This window comes from Palaemon carinicauda, chromosome 5, assembly GCF_036898095.1.
Source record: "Palaemon carinicauda isolate YSFRI2023 chromosome 5, ASM3689809v2, whole genome shotgun sequence".
NCBI lineage: Eukaryota > Metazoa > Arthropoda > Malacostraca > Decapoda > Palaemonidae > Palaemon > Palaemon carinicauda.
Window position 1 is genome coordinate 183,779,885 of NC_090729.1, and position 10,247 is coordinate 183,790,131.

Sequence of the window (10,247 nt, forward strand, 5' to 3'; positions counted from 1 at the left end):
GTCAAACATTATCAAATGTGGAAGTAAGAGACTTTGGGGTCTCATAACCTGTACGACCTGGCCAAGATTGCATTTCTACATAGTAAGAGAATCCCAGCATCACCGGCTGTTTGTGAGAGTCCTGTGAATTTTATAAGTACAAGGACTAGAACAGGAAACCACCTTGCCCACAATCCCTGAGTGCTGTGGCTGAAATAGGGCATTTCAGAACTCCACTAGTTCTGGAACCTTCCACAGGGCCTAGAGTTAGAAATTTTAGCGAGAATTTCGATAGAGTGAATGCTAATATTCTTTTCTGTTTTGCCATTCTGTATTGGTCTTGCCTCCCAAAGGATTTTGCCAAAAGCTCTAGTGTATCAAAAAAACAATGCACATCAACTGTAGCCAAGTCCAGTCGATCAATGTGTTGTCAGATCAAGGTATTGAACTTTAACGATGGGCTTCAACTATGGACGTCCAGATAAAATTCCACATGCTTGTGTGAAAGAAATTCTTTAATTTTTCACTGGATAACCAATCTTGTAGACAGGTTTGCATAGTGCATTTTCAAGTCTGTCAGGGTCTAACTTGATTGGCAGTGTATTGAGTGAGGCAGACAGGTATATTTTTGGATACATTCATATTATTGTTATTTCAACGGTAGTGCTACTGTGTAGATCAATGCTTTTTTCTTTGAGTGTAAATGGAGGCCTGTGTTGGGACTCCTTCCTCCTCCACAGTATTTCTCAAGTCACTGGCACTTTGAGAGCAACCTTGTCATCTAGCTAACAAAACACAGCAAAAGACCACTAGCTGTTTCTTCCTCCAGAACATGTCAGCTTTGCTCCAAATGTCTGTTCCTCATTTCAGGCTTACCAAAGAAGGGTATTTGAAGTGAGAAGCTTATGAGTAGCACTGGTGTAGCCATGTTTCCATTTGTCAAAAGGTTTTTTCATTTGCAACGTCATAGGATGTACTTTTTGGTTTAGCTCCCCCTCCCCTACCCTTTCTTCTATCCAAATTCATTCCATCCCACCTTCCAGATTTCCTATGCACATGTTTGCAGGATTTTGCCAAAAGCTCTAGTGTATCAAAAAAACAATGCACATCAACTGTAGCCAAGTCCAGTCGATCAATGTGTTGTCAGATCAAGGTATTGAACTTTAACGATGGGCTTCAACTATGGACGTCCAGATAAAATTCCACATGCTTGTGTGAAAGAAATTCTTTAATTTTTCACTGGATAACCAATCTTGTAGACAGGTTTGCATAGTGCATTTTCAAGTCTGTCAGGGTCTAACTTGATTGGCAGTGTATTGAGTGAGGCAGACAGGTATATTTTTGGATACATTCATATTATTGTTATTTCAACGGTAGTGCTACTGTGTAGATCAATGCTTTTTTCTTTTAGTGTAAATGGAGGCCTGTGTTGGAACTCCTTCCTCCTCCACAGTATTTCTCAAGTCACTGGCACTTTGAGAGCAACCTTGTCATCTAGCTAACAAAACACAGCAAAAGACCACTAGCTGTTTCTTCCTCCAGAACATGTCAGCTTTGCTCCAAATGTCTGTTCCCCATTTCAGGCTTACCAAAGAAGGGTATTTGAAGTGAGAAGCTTATGAGTAGCACTGGTGTAGCCATGTTTCCATTTGTCAAAAGGTTTTTTCATTTGCAACGTCATAGGATGTACTTTTTGGTTTAGCTCCCCCTCCCCTACCCTTTCTTCTATCCAAATTCATTCCATCCCACCTTCCAGATTTCCTATGCACATGTTTGCAGGATTTTGCCAAAAGCTCTAGTGTATCAAAAAAACAATGCACATCAACTGTAGCCAAGTCCAGTCGATCAATGTGTTGTCAGATCAAGGTATTGAACTTTAACGATGGGCTTCAACTATGGACGTCCAGATAAAATTCCACATCCTTGTGTGAAAGAAATTCTTTAATTTTTCACTGGATAACCAATCTTGTAGACAGGTTTGCATAGTGCATTTTCAAGTCTGTCAGGGTCTAACTTGATTGGCAGTGTATTGAGTGAGGCAGACAGGTATATTTTTGGATACATTCATATTATTGTTATTTCAACGGTAGTGCTACTGTGTAGATCAATGCTTTTTTCTTTTAGTGTAAATGGAGGCCTGTGTTGGGACTCCTTCCTCCTCCACAGTATTTCTCAAGTCACTGGCACTTTGAGAGCAACCTTGTCATCTAGCTAACAAAACACAGCAAAAGACCACTAGCTGTTTCTTCCTCCAGAACATGTCAGCTTTGCTCCAAATGTCTGTTCCCCATTTCAGGCTTACCAAAGAAGGGTATTTGAAGTGAGAAGCTTATGAGTAGCACTGGTGTAGCCATGTTTCCATTTGTCAAAAGGTTTTTTCATTTGCAACGTCATAGGATGTACTTTTTGGTTTAGCTCCCCCTCCCCTACCCTTTCTTCTATCCAAATTCATTCCATCCCACCTTCCAGATTTCCTATGCACATGTTTGCAGGATTTTGCCAAAAGCTCTAGTGTATCAAAAAAACAATGCACATCAACTGTAGCCAAGTCCAGTCGATCAATGTGTTGTCAGATCAAGGTATTGAACTTTAACGATGGGCTTCAACTATGGACGTCCAGATAAAATTCCACATGCTTGTGTGAAAGAAATTCTTTAATTTTTCACTGGATAACCAATCTTGTAGACAGGTTTGCATAGTGCATTTTCAAGTCTGTCAGGGTCTAACTTGATTGGCAGTGTATTGAGTGAGGCAGACAGGTATATTTTTGGATACATTCATATTATTGTTATTTCAACGATAGTGCTACTGTGTAGATCAATGCTTTTTTCTTTGAGTGTAAATGGAGGCCTGTGTTGGGACTCCTTCCTCCTCCACAGTATTTCTCAAGTCACTGGCACTTTGAGAGCAACCTTGTCATCTAGCTAACAAAACACAGCAAAAGACCACTAGCTGTTTCTTCCTCCAGAACATGTCAGCTTTGCTCCAAATGTCTGTTCCCCATTTCAGGCTTACCAAAGAAGGGTATTTGAAGTGAGAAGCTTATGAGTAGCACTGGTGTAGCCATGTTTCCATTTGTCAAAAGGTTTTTTCATTTGCAACGTCATAGGATGTACTTTTTGGTTTAGCTCCCCCTCCCCTACCCTTTCTTCTATCCAAATTCATTCCATCCCACCTTCCAGATTTCCTATGCACATGTTTGCAGGATTTTGCCAAAAGCTCTAGTGTATCAAAAAAACAATGCACATCAACTGTAGCCAAGTCCAGTCGATCAATGTGTTGTCAGATCAAGGTATTGAACTTTAACGATGGGCTTCAACTATGGACGTCCAGATAAAATTCCACATGCTTGTGTGAAAGAAATTCTTTAATTTTTCACTGGATAACCAATCTTGTAGACAGGTTTGCATAGTGCATTTTCAAGTCTGTTAGGGTCTTAACTTGATTGGCAGTGTATTGAGTGAGGCAGACAGGTATATTTTTGGATACATTCATATTATTGTTATTTCAACGGTAGTGCTACTGTGTAGATCAATGCTTTTTTCTTTGAGTGTAAATGGAGGCCTGTGTTGGGACTCCTTCCTCCTCCACAGTATTTCTCAAGTCACTGGCACTTTGAGAGCAACCTTGTCATCTAGCTAACAAAACACAGCAAAAGACCACTAGCTGTTTCTTCCTCCAGAACATGTCAGCTTTGCTCCAAATGTCTGTTCCCCATTTCAGGCTTACCAAAGAAGGGTATTTGAAGTGAGAAGCTTATGAGTAGCACTGGTGTAGCCATGTTTCCATTTGTCAAAAGGTTTTTTCATTTGCAACGTCATAGGATGTACTTTTTGGTTTAGCTCCCCCTCCCCTACCCTTTCTTCTATCCAAATTCATTCCATCCCACCTTCCAGATTTCCTATGCACATGTTTGCAGGTGGAACGATCTTTCATTCTCATGTTGGAAGTCTATGAATGACCACTTCTCCAGTCCTCTCCTGTTGGTTTTCAAGAAGTCCCCCTGGGGTTGGAAGACAAATCCTTTTCCCTCTTAACTGAGCTGGTACTTTTTCAGATAGAATTCACATTAAATTTATTTCCTGCACCAGTAGAAGGCGGAATACCTGGGAATGCTTGTAAACTGAGATAATCTTTAGTTGTCATATCAGAAAATTTATGGTTGTTGTGTACTTCTTTCTTATCATTCAGGAACCACTGAATCACATAGTAACAGGAAAGAAAGGCTGGCAGGGGAAGACAAACACTAGGTTAATCCATTTTTCCTCCCTTACCAATCCTGCCTTCTTCCTCCTATTCTCTTTGAACACTTCTCCAAAGAGGAGGAAGTAATCTATATAGCACATAGGAGGTATTTCGCAAGAAGATTTTTGTAACTTCTTGCGAGAGCTCTTCATTTCTAGGGAGGGAACTTACCGAAATGCTGGTACTTCTGGGTGTTAAAGAGAAGATGGGCTTGGTACAACAGTTACAGCTGTTGCCCAGGTTTCAGGGGGAAAAATACAGGCAATAGTACTGTAGGCCAGGTGAGGGTGACCTTATGGAGCAATCTTCATTGTTCCTGGTGTGTCATGGGAGGTACACCCTGGGTTGAAGGAACCCACTTTCCCTCTAGGAGGGAGTTTCTGAACTCTACTAGTAACTGTTATCATTGGATTTGGTCGAGCAGATCGGGATACTAGTATGACTGCTACTGCCTTTGATCGGTTGCAGTTGAACAGTCTCACCAGGGACCAAGTACCCGCACTGTTGGTCAGGTGGGAGAGAGTTGTTTCACCAATGCTCCTCATTCTTGCCTTCACATAGGAGGAAGGATCTTAATTTTAGAGCCTCCTGTGATTGTTTCCCCAAGGCTTGGATCAACCTGTGTATGATCCTGGTATGTCAAGTATGGCAGATGATACTGACAGTGGGGCGCGCTACTCTTATTGATACCCTGATCTTCTAGTTCTTTGGGTAGGTTCCTAGAGAGATGACTCGGCTGGACTCTTTTCTCTTGCCTGTAGAAAGGGCAACTCTCTGGTCATAGCCTCTCCATAGTTTATTGCGGATTTTCTCGTCTACCTTTGCTAGGAGAAGCTTCTGTCTCGGTGGTGAAAGGCTATTTCTCAGCCTTGCGTCATGACTTTTAGACTGAAGAGCTTAAACATTTTTACCCCCATGCTTGGGCTCTGTGAAATCAGACTCCTAATACTGGATGAGGGTTTGTTAAATTGAAGAAAGATATTATTGCAGTTAGGAAGAATATATATTACTTTTAAGATTTGTATTCTTGACTTAGGAGATATTTTTGATAGGTAAATATGCTTGAGATTTTTGTCAGTCGATTGGCTTAAGATTTAATTTATTCAATTGACTTGAGATTTAGGTCATTGGAATAATTTGATTTTTTAGTCAGTGTATTAATTTGAAATTTCTGGTTGTGAATTAATTTGAGATTCCACTCTGTGCACTGACTTGAGATTTTAGCCATATTTCTAACCTGACATTTTCGTCGTCAGTGGAGTGACAGATTTTTTACTTTCGATTAAATTGTGATTTTAGTCAGGGATTTAACTTGACTCTAGTCAAGGGCTTGGCTAGAGATTTAACTCATTGTGGTTTGATTTGAGAGATGGTCACTAGTTTGACTACAAATTTAGGGATAGAATTCAGATATCAGTGAGAGAGGAATTCAAATTTTGAAGAGAAAACTGTTTTTAAGTTGCAGTCTCCCCGACTTTCTATCAATTAATTTCAATTTTAAATAGGAAAAATCATCTAGTTTATTGCATAAAGTTTTTTCTTAGACGACGCATTTTCCACCTGATATTCTAACTTTAAAATTAATGGTTTGATTTATATCTCAACTGAAATAATTGCTGTTTATTTAGCTGTTTTATGTAATTCAATATTAATTTAGCTTGGCTGCATACCCAGGCAGCATTGCAATCCTTATTAAATTCTTTATACTGTATTACTAATATCAAATCGGAAATCTGAGAGATAAACTGCCATTCACTAATAGGAATAAAATACAAGACTCAAGTCCTGATCTTATGATGATATTCTCATTGATTCTTAGGGATGTGGGATAGCTGGCTTAACCTAAGCTATTGCTTTTCATTATATTATTTGATACAGTATATACCCTGAGACTTATATTCATACAAAGGAGCTTTCAATTGTGAGGGTCCAGCTGACTCTTGCTTAAAATTCGGTGATGTAAACACTAAGAGAATCAAAACTAAAATTAATTTCTTAGTTGATGTAAAATGAGATTACTAATTTGATTAGATAATAATAAACCGGTCAAGGCAAAAAGGTAGGTTAGGGCACCCAATGGTGGATAAAAGCAGGTTTAATGGATAAGGTTGGATAGATTTTTTTCATTGATTTAAGATAACATTGGTTAATCATTGGCAAAAGACCTATATTTTAACGTCTAGTAATGTTAAAGACGTGATGCTGGTAAGACCAGGTTGTTAGTTTCATAGTATTGGATAGATTAGCCGTGGATGAAGTATATGCCTACAAAAACAATGTTGAATAAGCTAGTCAGTGAACTAATAGAGAGAGAGAGAGAGAGAGAGAGAGAGAGAGAGAGAGAGAGAGAGAGAGAGAGAGAGAGAGATATGCGTAAATTAAGTTGGTTCATTGATTGAAGGTTAACCAGAGAATCCATTTAGATAGATTAATTAATATGATATGATTACTGGATCTGATTCATGGATGATTTATGTCATTTCAGTTACAAGAATTATACATTTACTTGATATTTATTTTAATGTTGTTACTGTTCTTGAAATGTTTTATTTTTTCTTGTTTCCTTTCCTCTCTGGGCTATTTTCCCCATTGGAGCCCCTTGGCTTATAGCATCCTGATTTTCCAACTAGGGTTGTTGCTTAGTAAATAATAATAATAATGATAATAATAATAATAAATTTAGGAACTTGCAGGTGAATTGTTTGTGTTTTCAGGAGAATGAAAAATATGAATTAAAAAACAGGAATTATTCATTGCATAGCACTCTACTCTTGTATACTAAGCAATATGTCATACATGAAACTTACTGTATCAATAAATCATATTTTTGCTCAGAATTTATACATACGGGTAGTGTTTATAAATATTTGAGTTATCATTACCAGCTAAGCTATAACACTAGTTGGAAAAACGGATGCTATAAGCCCTATTATTTTTACCAGGTAAGCTACAACCCTAGTTGGAAAAGCAGGATGCTATAAGCCCTATTATTGTTATTACCAGCTAAGCTACAACCCTAGTAGGAAAAGCAGGATGCTATAAGCCGTATTATTATTATTATTACCAACTAAGCTATAACCCTAGTTGGAAAAGCAGGATGCTATAACCCCTATTATTATCATTACCAGCTGAACTACAACCCTAGATGGAGAAGCAGGATGCTATAAGCCCTATTATTATTATTACCAGCTAAGCTACAACCCTAGTTGGAAAAGCAGGATGCTGTAAGCCCTATTATTGTTATTACCAACTAAGCTACAACCCTAGTAGGAAAAGCAGGATGCTATAAACCCTATTATAGTTATTACCAGCTAAGCTACAACCCTAGTAGGAAAAGCAGGATGCTATAAGCCCTATTATTGTTATTACCAGCTAAGCTACAACCCTAGTTGGAAAAGCAGGATGCTACAAGCCCTATTATTATAAGCTAAGCTACAACCCTAGTTAGAAAAGTAGATGCTATAAGCCCTATTATTATTACCAGCAAAACTACAACCCCAGTTGGAAAAGCAGGATGCTATAAGCCCTATTATTATTATTACCAGCTAAATTATAACCCTAGTTTGAAAAGCAGGATGCTATAAGCCCTATTATTATCATTACCAGCTGAGCTGCAACCCTAGATGGAAAAGTAGGATGCTATAGGCCCTATTATTATTATTACCAGCTAAGCTACAACCCTAGTTAGAAAAGCAGATGCTATAAGCCCTATTATTATTACCAGCTAAGCTATAACCCTACTTGGAAAAGCAGGATGCTATAAGTCCTATTATTATCATTACCAGCTGAGCTACAACCCTAGATGGAAAAGCAGGATGCTATAAGCCCTATTATTATTATTACCAGCTAAGCTACAACCCTAGTTGGAAAAGCAGGATGCTATAAGCCCTATTATTATTATTACCAGCTAAGCTACAACCCTAGTTGGAAAAGCAGGATGCTATAAGCCCTATTATTGTTATTACCAGCTAAGCTACAACCCTAGTCGGAAAAGCAGGATGCTATAAGCCCTATTATTATTATTACCAGCTAAGCTACAACCATAGTTGGAAAAGCAGGATGCTATAAGCCTTATTATTATTATAAGCTAAGTTACAACCCTAGTTAGAAAAGCTGATGCTATAAGCCCTATTATTATTATAACCAGCTAAACTACAACCCCATTTGTAAAAGCAAGATGCCATAAGCCCTATTATTATCATTACCTGCTAAGCTACAACCCTAGTTGGAAAAGGAGGATGCTATAAGCCCTGTTATTATTATTACCAGCTAAGCTACAAACCTATTTGGAAAAGCAAGATGCTATAAGCCATATGTCTCCAACAGGGAAAAGTAGCCCATTGAGGAAAGGAAGTATTGCGTTAACATTTGACCAGGTATCCTTTGTGATTTAAGGTAGAATGTTTTATTCAGGGAATTAGGATTTATTGAGTACCTTTAACGAAATCTCGGGGATTAATTGAAGGATTAGTGGAGCTCCTGCTATAGTGGATCACTAGTGGAATGAAATTCGATTATTTTAGCGAAATATTTCCTTGTTAAGATTTACGAGGTAATACTTTCCACTTTACAGGATATACTTCTGGTTTCAATATTTGCTATCTTAATGTAATTGACATGTCTTCTTTGTCATCTTTTCCACAGTTATATTTGATACATTAGAATATTTTACATTTATAGCTAAGCAGGATATTTTACTCAAAATATAGTCTTGATACTTGCGTGCACAGTAAGATATTTGAATAAGACTAATATACTGTATATGTATAATTAACATCTTTTATTTATTTTTCAGACTTGAATCATCAAAAGAGAAGGAAATTACAGCATCCTGCTCAAAACAGGAAATGAAACAGCAACTAGGCACTGAGTGTTATGAGACATTCCCAAGACATCAGGATGAAGATCAGCAGAGAATAATCTGGGATTTACTACAGAAGTACATTCCAAAAAGTTTCTGGGAAGGAAAAAATAAGATTGATTAAATTCTTATTTCTAGAGAAGCACCGAATACTCTTACCTGAAGGGAGAAATATCATTACATCTTTAAATATCATGAATTACATTTAAATGCTCAATTGACCAAATTGGGAGGCTGCGTTACAATAGTCACTCCATTTATGTCATAGGGTCAATAGCATTAACTGAAGATAAAAAACCAATTAAAGTTACATTAAATAATCAATATAAATGTTTGCAGTAATGATGTTACAAAATTATTTCAATTTTATAAATGTCTTTAATTCTAGAATCCATCAATTTAATTATTAAAAGATATTAACTTTTATTCGGTCTACTTGCATGTATTCTATTCGCGGTTAACTACCTGTTAAATCCAATCCCAATTTCTTCTGGACCTCTTAACATCTAGATAGTATAAATTTTAGAATTGTGTAAAGTACTGTAAACAAGTTATCTAAATGTTTGACGGAGTAAAATTCACATTAATCATATTTTTAGCTATTGATTCAAATTCAATCTACATATAAAAGTAAATTGTGAATATAACCTACAACTAATTATTTTACCTCTGAGTATCATTTCATCTTTGTCTATGTATAATATTTCATCTGATTTTAGAAATTCATCATGTTAGGAACTGTCATTGCATTTTCTTTTACACAACGTCGAATCTTGACTTGTGTTCTCTTTAAAGGTATAAGTAGCTTTAAGATAGTAGTCATTGGAGAAGGCAAGCCATGTCAGTGCTCTTCACTTGATTGCTTATGGGGGAGTGGTCAGCTTATCCTATTCTACCAATAAAGTATAGGTATTAGATATACTAGAGAAGTAAAAAAAAATAGTAATTGATGGTTTTGCCTTGTTTCAAAATAACCACCATTATTCTTTCCCAATTGTAATGGCATATTTTGCTGAGCTGAAAATTTCATATAAAGCCCAAGTAATAGAATTAATTTTCATGTATTTCGTCTGAAAGGTTTCGCTTTTTATTTATTAAATAGGTTTGCAAATTGTGTGACTAAGTAATCTATTTATCATGTGTAAGGGGAAGAAAGGAAGGT

The 10,247-nt window shown here is 37.1% G+C and overlaps 1 long non-coding RNA gene across 2 annotated transcripts in view; it reads left to right on the forward strand.

The window, feature by feature from the left end:
* Positions 1-9,627, forward strand: part of LOC137640708 (uncharacterized) — a 34,019-nt gene extending 24,392 nt beyond the window's left edge. For both annotated transcript variants that reach the window (XR_011044454.1, XR_011044453.1), the window contains one exon: positions 9,020-9,627. This is a non-coding gene — a long non-coding RNA (uncharacterized lncRNA). The remainder of the gene's footprint in view (positions 1-9,019) is intronic.
* Positions 9,628-10,247: the final 620 nt, after the last annotated feature.